At 38.3% G+C, this 8,625-nt stretch overlaps 2 long non-coding RNA genes across 2 annotated transcripts; both read right to left on the reverse strand.

The window, feature by feature from the left end:
• Positions 1-4,359: 4,359 nt before the first annotated feature.
• On the reverse strand, positions 4,360-4,811 carry LOC143533107 (uncharacterized). The gene is made up of 2 exons (XR_013135296.1): positions 4,542-4,811; positions 4,360-4,499 (listed from the first exon to the last, which is right to left on the reverse strand). It is a non-coding gene; the product is annotated as an uncharacterized LOC143533107 (long non-coding RNA).
• A 351-nt stretch (positions 4,812-5,162) lies between these two features.
• LOC143533108 (uncharacterized) lies at positions 5,163-6,059 on the reverse strand. Its single transcript, XR_013135297.1, has 3 exons — positions 5,917-6,059; positions 5,258-5,868; positions 5,163-5,185 (listed from the first exon to the last, which is right to left on the reverse strand). It is a non-coding gene; the product is annotated as an uncharacterized LOC143533108 (long non-coding RNA).
• Positions 6,060-8,625: the final 2,566 nt, after the last annotated feature.

Here is an 8,625-nt window from a genome sequence, read left to right on the forward strand (position 1 = left end):
ATGCGCGTGCGGAAGGGAACTAACCTACCCGCATGGCGGGAACGTTGAGAGCTAGTTTGAAGCTCCAGGATGGAATTGACTTCAACATGACTGATCACTATGTTGAAATACCAAAACCACCTGGAGAATCTACAAATGAAACTCAAATGTCCCTAACTGCGAGAAGGTTACGCACCTACCCGCAGCAAAGAAATGTTCTACACGCAGGAAGCTATGCGCACCAAGTTATACGCGCAGAACACTTAGTCAAAATGATCAGATTTAAGGAAATTGTCCCCGCCCAAAAGAGGGCGGTTGCGTGTTTCAGAAAACTTCTACTTTTTACTGTACACTGTCTAAAGCACTGAAAAAGCAAAACTGTAAAAGTCAACTGCCAGCCACCCACTCTCACCAACCACAGCCCTGCATGTCCTGTCCATATCAAATCAGAATCTTTAATCTACTTTTCTACTCTTTTTAATAAATAATAATAATTTCCATACCTTATCATCATTTCAAAAGATTACAATTCCCTAAAGCAAGGGATTATGTTCCCTTGAGTTTGCCTATAAATTTGTAGCCTAAATTATCACCCAAAACACACTTCAAAGAACTACAAACTTGCACTAATCTTTTCCCAAGCATCCATTGTTTCCAGCTCCGATCCTGTTACTAGGTAAGCCGAGATTATAACCTTGAGATCTACTTTCCAACCCTTATATCTTGATCTTAATATATATATTTGTTATTTAATCGTATTCTAGACCTTCGATTCCGAGGCCAACACCAAGAAAACCCGAATCTCGATTAATCCCTTAACAAGAACCACAGGTGAGTCTCACAGCCCCATTTTCACTGTTTTCACTATTTTAAACTGTTTTCGGGGCGAGGGACACGTACTTAAATAATGTTTTATCATGGTATACTTACAAGCTAAGCAAACGATTACGTGTTTAAGTTATGTTTCATGATGAGCAATGCGAACAGTTATCTATGGTTTTTCGATGATAGTGCACCAGATTCGAGTAAGTGATCACTTTACCATTGGAACTCTAAGGGTAGGGACTGCTGGTTTGATCCGCCCACTCGTAGGGGTCGCACCTCTTACACAGACGAGTGCCTAGCATGTCACGGGGCAGTACTATGGGATTAAGCCCGCTCGTAGAGGTCGCTCCTCTTACGCAGACGAGCGCCTTGTTTTCCGGCACAACGTCCGCGCGTAACCCGCGGGACGGTATTACAGCATATATTCGCTCGTAGTGGCAGCGCCACTTACACAGACGAGCACAGTTTTCCAGAAGTGTCCGCGCGTAACCCGCGGGACGGTATTACGTTATTTTAGCTCGTAGTGGCAGCGCCACTTACACAGACGAGCACAGTTCCCAGAAATGTTCGCGCGTAACCCGCGGAATGATTTTATCAGAATATGTTGATAGAACTATGTTTTACCAAGCATGTGTTTTAATGATGCTAACAGAATTATGTTTCAGAATGATTATGATGCAATACGATTTATCAAGTTACTAAAACTTGTGAACTCACTCAGTTTATACTGATTCAAATGTTTTTACGTGTCTTTCAGGAGATAACTAGGTAGCGCATGGAGTCACACTTAGAGCACCACACGCTGAACATCTAAAACAAGCTTTTTGGAAGATTTTGGTTTTATCCCCTCGATGCGCACGGTTACCCGCCGCGCAAGGGGATATGGCGAGGAAATCTTCAGTTTTATACTTGGATGTTTTTTTTTTGTAATCTTAATCAATGTAATGTATTTGTATTAAACATTTCATGCGCAATGAAAATCTTTGAATGTTTTGCAATGGCCCGTGCTTAAGTATCAATCCCCACTCGTGCGCGCCCGGCTGTTTCCGCCGCTCAGGGCCGGGTGTGACAAGCTTCATCTTCGATTGTTCTTTTAATAATTTGGCTGATTTGTGAAGTGGAAAATTTTTAATAATTTAGAGTGTAACTTGATTTTTGGAGTGTTAAATGAAATTTGGAGTTTTTGAATGTTTGGAGCCAATATTTTGGAGTTTTTTGAGTTTTGCCTCCCTTTTAATTAAGAACCAATAGATTAATTATTGGCAGTGAACCTGTGGCTGAAAATAGGCACTTTGCCATAATATGGTTGGATAAGCGTGTATTGTGTATTAGGATATTTATATATGTTTATATACATTAGCGCGTGACAAGCGTAATAGTGTTTTTTAACAAAGTGTTTTTTGTTTTATTTTTAGATTTAACCATAATTACCATTCATTACAATTTTTCATTCAAAAGGCACCATTACAATACATTCCATGAAACAAAATTAAGAGTGAATAACAAAATAGATGATACAAGAAACTATAAAAATTAAAGCATTTAAAAGCTAATTAACCAACCAACATTCAACACAATAAACTAAAAAGTGTATCAATACAACAACCATACATATACAAATAACCAAATCACAAATGTTCCAAACACGTCACCAAATATTTCCTAAATGTTTCAAACATCATCAAATCACTAATCAACTTTTGAAACTAACAAAGTAGCTTCATTGAAGTCATATTCAAATCTGCACTTATCACCAATCTGTATATCATTTTCCACCTTGAAAATTTTCCATTTTGGTAACCGATATCTGAAGTTCAGGTCCGACAGTTCACCATGAAGTCTCATTTTATTTTTACGACCTTCGGGATTGACCAAAGTGATTGGCATTCCATCATAGGCATCAATCTTGGTAGCAATGTGACCCAGAAGACGCTGTGAAAAGCAAATTTCAAATATACTTGTAAATAAAAAAGAAATTTAAAAATTCAATTTACCAATTTCTTGGTGACGTTCATGTGGAAGACGATTTTAGAGTCATCATCTTGCTCATCAAGATGAAATGGGTTTTGGGAGGAACTACCCTGATTGCTTGATTGATAGTTGAGAAACAGCTGATTTGGACCAGGAAGGATAAATTCTATGTCATCTTCATGAAAGACATTAATATGAAATGTCTTATCTGATATGATTTCAAAAACAACAAACGAGCCACCTTTCAAGTTGGTTTGTTTAAAAACCTCATTCCATCCATCCTCTAGCCTACAACCCATTCCATCCCTAAGACATGAAACTTTAAACATATATCTATCTGGAGCAATAAGCTCGAAAAGCGAATTCATGTAATTGTCACCAAATTCTTGAATCACGTACCACTCAGGGAAATCCTATTAAACATGTTAATTAAAGGACATTTGAATTTGTAAACAATCATTAGAAACATAAATTAAAACTTACCAAGTAATGGACGTGTCTGTTTCTGACTGGAATACATATCATAGTACCGGATTGATCATTTACGCTTCTTTTGAAAGTAAACATATTCAACATACATCTTGGTTTAATCTCAAAAACAACATATGTTCCAGCTTCTATACAACATTATCTGATTAATTCAGTCCAACCGGTTCCAAAATAAAAGTCATCAAGTACTTTGATTATAACAACAGAAAACGTTCTACCACTTTGATCGTATCAAACAACAGCCGGTATTCGATTTCATGTCAGCAAACATTGGTTGAACAGCTTTAGGAATGAGCTATAAGTAACACAAAAAATGTTCTTAGAATGTATATGTTGCAAAACTATAAAATGTTTCATAAAAAAATTAAGCGATAACATTAACATACCATCCTACTCATGGAATCGTTGTCGATATCTACCAGGAACTTAACTCCATTATTGAGACGTGGCATTTTTATGTTCTTAACTCGATAAGCGATGTCTACAAATTACAGTAAAGCGAAGTAGAAGTCGATTTAGGGTTTTGAAGTTAAAAGGGTTTTGAAGTTAAAAAGGTTTTGAATTTAGGTTTCATTTATTTCGACACGTTTAATTATTTATATATTTTGGTTTTTTGTTTTATAACTTTTTAAAAATATTATAAAAACATTTACTTTTAGTTTTTTTTATTAACATTCCGGTATTAAATTTTGTTATAAGAGGAGTTCGTTTAATAAATCGTATTTTTTAAATAAATTTAAAATTTTACCATTATTGAAGTATTATCTTAACCGTTAGTAAGATTTTCTGGATATGATTTACAACTTCGTAATAGAGAGGCTCATAACATTCTAGTGTTATCATTTCAAATATGTAGTTTTGTATCATTATCATCTTCTAGGTTATCATCATCACCATATGTGTTATGATGATGATCAACATCATAAAGTTATCATCGTTATCATGTATTATAGTGGTTATCATCATCATAATCATCGATCACCATCACCATGAAACGGCATCATCATCAGACATGCGGGTAATCAACGTGGTCATTGTATAGGCTATCGTAGTCGGCGTTGATCATAAGGGCTCAAACATATATCTCGCTATCAGTGTCGTCATCATCGTCACACATCTCCATCATCATCATCATCAGCATCAGCATCATCATCATCATCATCCGATTGCCATGTAGGGGATGTAGTCAACATCGTATGGGTTATCATAAACAAAACGCCCAATATTTGCGATCACTGTCGGCACCGTCTTATGAATTGTCGTCGTCATCAAACGACATCATCAGTCGTACATGCTACCATCAGTATGACCATCGTATACGTTATCATGGTCGTCGTCGATCATACGGGTTACATGTCATTAAACATTGGTGTCACCATTATCATCAACATATATATGTGTGTGTGTGTGTGTGTGGGCGCCCGTGTGGCGTATTGTCATATAGGTACATATAATTGGTCCTCATCATATATATGTGTGATCATCATCATAGACGTTATGCTCGTCGTATGAGCTACAGTCGCCATCGTATGGGTTGGCGTAAGCAAACCGTATATATAGGTTAGCAGCATCAATATGATAACCACCACCAACCCAGGTAGTTATATTAGCAACGTCTTGTCATAATTGGGCCAATCATCATGGTCATCATACGGGATAGCACCGTCATTGTCTCATGTATTACATATCCGCAATCATACTACACACCACCGCCCACATTCGCCACAACGACCCCCAGCACCAACCACTAACCACACTCTATCACCACCCACCACGTACCACCACCCACTAATATTATATATAAATATATACACATTTATTTATACCCATCCACCACCACCACCCACTACCCACCACCACTACCCACCACCACTACCACCACCACCACCACCGACCTCCGCCACCACCACCCACTGCCCACCTCACCACCCACCACCACACATCCGCCACCACGAACCACCGCACCTCCGCCACCGTCCACCACTATCATGACCACCTTGCACGCGCCTTCTTTTAAAAGGGTCAAATAACTATTGTATGATTATAATTTAAAAGCACGCGCCTTCTTTTAAAAAAGTCAAATAACTACCCTCGTAAGTCAAAATTCCTAAAAACCGTCGACGATTTCTACAGTGAAGCACAAGCACAAGTACAAGCACGATTTCTCAGAACCCTAACTCATCTACTTCTGGAACGGAACCAAAATGAAGAACCCTAACTCATCTACTTCAGAAACGGAACCAAGGACGAAGCAAAAGCACGATAGGTCTCAAAATGAAGATGGAACAGGTGTTACTTTATGATATTTTTAGTGTTTTAGGTTTACTTAATCTTAAAATGTAAGCATTTGTTTGAATCTTCTTATGTATTAATACGTTTGATAAGCGTGTTGTTGTTGTTGTAATACATATCCTTGTTTTTTTAAATCTATGTATAATATTAAAGCATGTTACAAGTGTATGATTAGCGTGTTATGGCTTTGGTATGAGAATTTATCATTGTGATGTTTGATAAGAGTTTTCTGTTTCCTTGTGATTCGTGTTGTTATCCCCTACCCCCGTGTTTTATTGTATGTATGTGATTCAATTGTTGAAAAAACCAAGACTGATAAAAGGAAGACTAAAAAAGTTGCTCCGGTGGGGAAAATAAAACATGATGTGGAAGCAGACTCTGATTCAGACCTTGACACAAAAATTGACAGGTTGTTGTCAAAGCGGAAACAGGTGGAACACAGCACCTCTGGCCCGGACTTTCGGCGTCCGAAAAAGAGAGCCGTTAAAGAAAAAAACAAGACTGATAAAAGGAAGACTAAAAAAGTTGCTCCAGTGGGGAAAACAAAACATGTTGTGGAAGCAGATTCTGATTCAGACCTTGACACAAAAATCGACAGGTTGTTGTCAAAGCGGAAACAGGTGGAACCCAGCACCTCTGGCCCGGACTTTCAGCGTCCGAAAAAGAGAGCCGTTAAAGAAAATAAGCCAGCCGAGAGGGGACAACCTTTTGTTGAATTTGTAGACAAAAAATTGATGAATATGTGTGCACCTATTCATATTGTTGATGCAGTGAAGGCAATGACCATTGCCCAAAAAACTTGTGTAGAAGAAATGGGTTTCGGGTCAATGTTAAGACTTCAAGTAACCCAAACTCCAACAACTTTGGGACATTGGTTGCTCATGAACTATAATAACCGTTTAAATGAATTGAACATTGGGAGCGGTGTTATTAAGATAACACCACAAAAAGTACATGAAGTGTTGGGGATACCAATGGGGAAGATTCCTGTTTTAGGCAAGAATAAACCAAGATTAGGGGAAGATGTTACTACAAATTTGTTCAAATATCAATTCCCGACAAATGCAAGAATAAATATAAAGCATGTGAAAGACAAACTGGTCGCGGATCAAGGAGTTGGTTTTTAGTTTAAGATTAATTTCCTTGTGTTGTTCAACACCTATATAGGATTTGTGACAAAATCAACAACAGTCAATCAACGATTCATCGCCGCAATTGATAAAACCTCCGATATTCCAAATATAGACTGGTGCAGCTATGTTATTGAAAACTTGAAAACGACAAAGGAAGAATGGAGAGGTATCAACGTTCAATACAATGGTCCGATCACCTTCCTTGTGATGTTGTACATGCATGAATACCAGAAAAAATAAGGTCCATTTGGGACTCCCGTCACAACGCCTGCAGTCAACTACATAACTACAACTACTCTTAATAAGATGGAAAAATACTTGGAGAATTATGGTCGTCCCTTAGAAGAAGATGCTACTGAGGTTGCTGTTGCTGCTGCTGTGACGTTTAGTGTTGACGGGAAAGGGATTGATGTGGCTGCTGCTGCTGTGACCGTTAGTGCTGCCGGGAAGGGACTTGATGAGACTGTTGATGCTGCTGTTGCTGATACTGCTGATGTGACAGTTAGTGTTGCCGGGAAGAGACTTGATGAGACTGCCGCTGCGGCTGCTGCTGCTACTACTGCTGTGACGGTTAGTACTGCCAGTAAGCCTGGAGTTGAAGAAAACACTGCAGCTGAGGAAAAACAAGAACATGGTATTAAACTTGTTATTTTCTTGTAAAAAACTCTCATATCTATTATCTCTACATGCATTTTATGTAATACAACATTATATGTAATTAAAAAACAGATGGTCAAAGTGCATCTGAAACAGATAATGCCGATCAAACAGCAGAACAGGATTTGGATGATTATGTAAGCGATTATTCACCTTTAAGTTTGCAAATGCCTATCGTGTTTGTTGACTATTATTTAACTCTATTACAACTGGCTGGGATAAATTGAAAATGTTTTTGAATTAACCCAAACTATATTTTCTTTTTACAGTCTTGGAATAAGGAAATGGATAACAAGTTGAAGAAATTTGATAAAATTTGCTCCGAGATCAACGAGTTGGTCCGTCAAGGAAAGGATAGACATCCATCAAATGAGAATATCTTTGCTAGATGTTGTGAATGGGAAAACAGATTCACTAATAATGTGGTCCCTAAAACACAAGATTCAGATGTTGGTGTTGGTGTTGGTGTTGGTGGTCCAGTGGCTGCTCTAAAAGGTATTTGGGTTAAATTAATTATTAGTATAATTAAAACGCTCTTAAAACACTTTGCTGTTCTTTTAAACTTATTATATCTGTGTGATGCAGTTGATTCAGATGTTGGTGTTGGTGGTCCAGTTTGTAACAAGTCAAGGTGGAAGGTGGATAAGAAGACTAACAAAACTTACATAAACACGCCTGCTAAGGTACTGTGGTACTTTCCCATTATTCCACGATTCAAGCGCCTCTTTCAATCAAAGACCACAGCAGAGAACTTAACATGGCACGCCACGAGTACCAATAAACCCAGTGTGTTACGCCACCCATCAGATTCACCAGCAAGGAAAGCCATAGATGACAGGTACTCCGATACCATCGGAAGCGATCCAAGAAATCTTCGTCTAGGGATTTGCACTTATGGGGTCGACGTACATAGAGGCAACCGAAACCATAGTGTCTGGCCTGTTTTAGCAGTCATTTACAACCTTCCACCTTGGATGTGTATGAAAAGAAAATTCATCATGCTTTCCTTATTAATATCCGGAGTGCCAGGAAACAATATTGATGTGTTTTTACAGCCTTTAATTGACGATCTAGCATCTTTATTTGAGGTCGGGGAGCCAACATATGATGCATATACACAAGAAATGTTTACACTACGTGCAGTTGTGTTATGGAAGATTAATGATTACCGTGCTCTTGGTACACTATGTGGTTGCCCTTACAGTGGATTCAAAGGTTGTGTGGTGTGTCGGGCCGACACTCAGTGTGTTCGACTTTATCACACAAAGGAGCAGAGTTA

The sequence above is a fragment of the Bidens hawaiensis genome, unplaced genomic scaffold (genome assembly GCF_021521415.1).
Source record: "Bidens hawaiensis isolate Kalapana, Puna unplaced genomic scaffold, B.hawaiensis_p1.1 tig00009618_1, whole genome shotgun sequence".
In the NCBI taxonomy this organism is placed as follows: Eukaryota; Viridiplantae; Streptophyta; class Magnoliopsida; order Asterales; family Asteraceae; genus Bidens; species Bidens hawaiensis.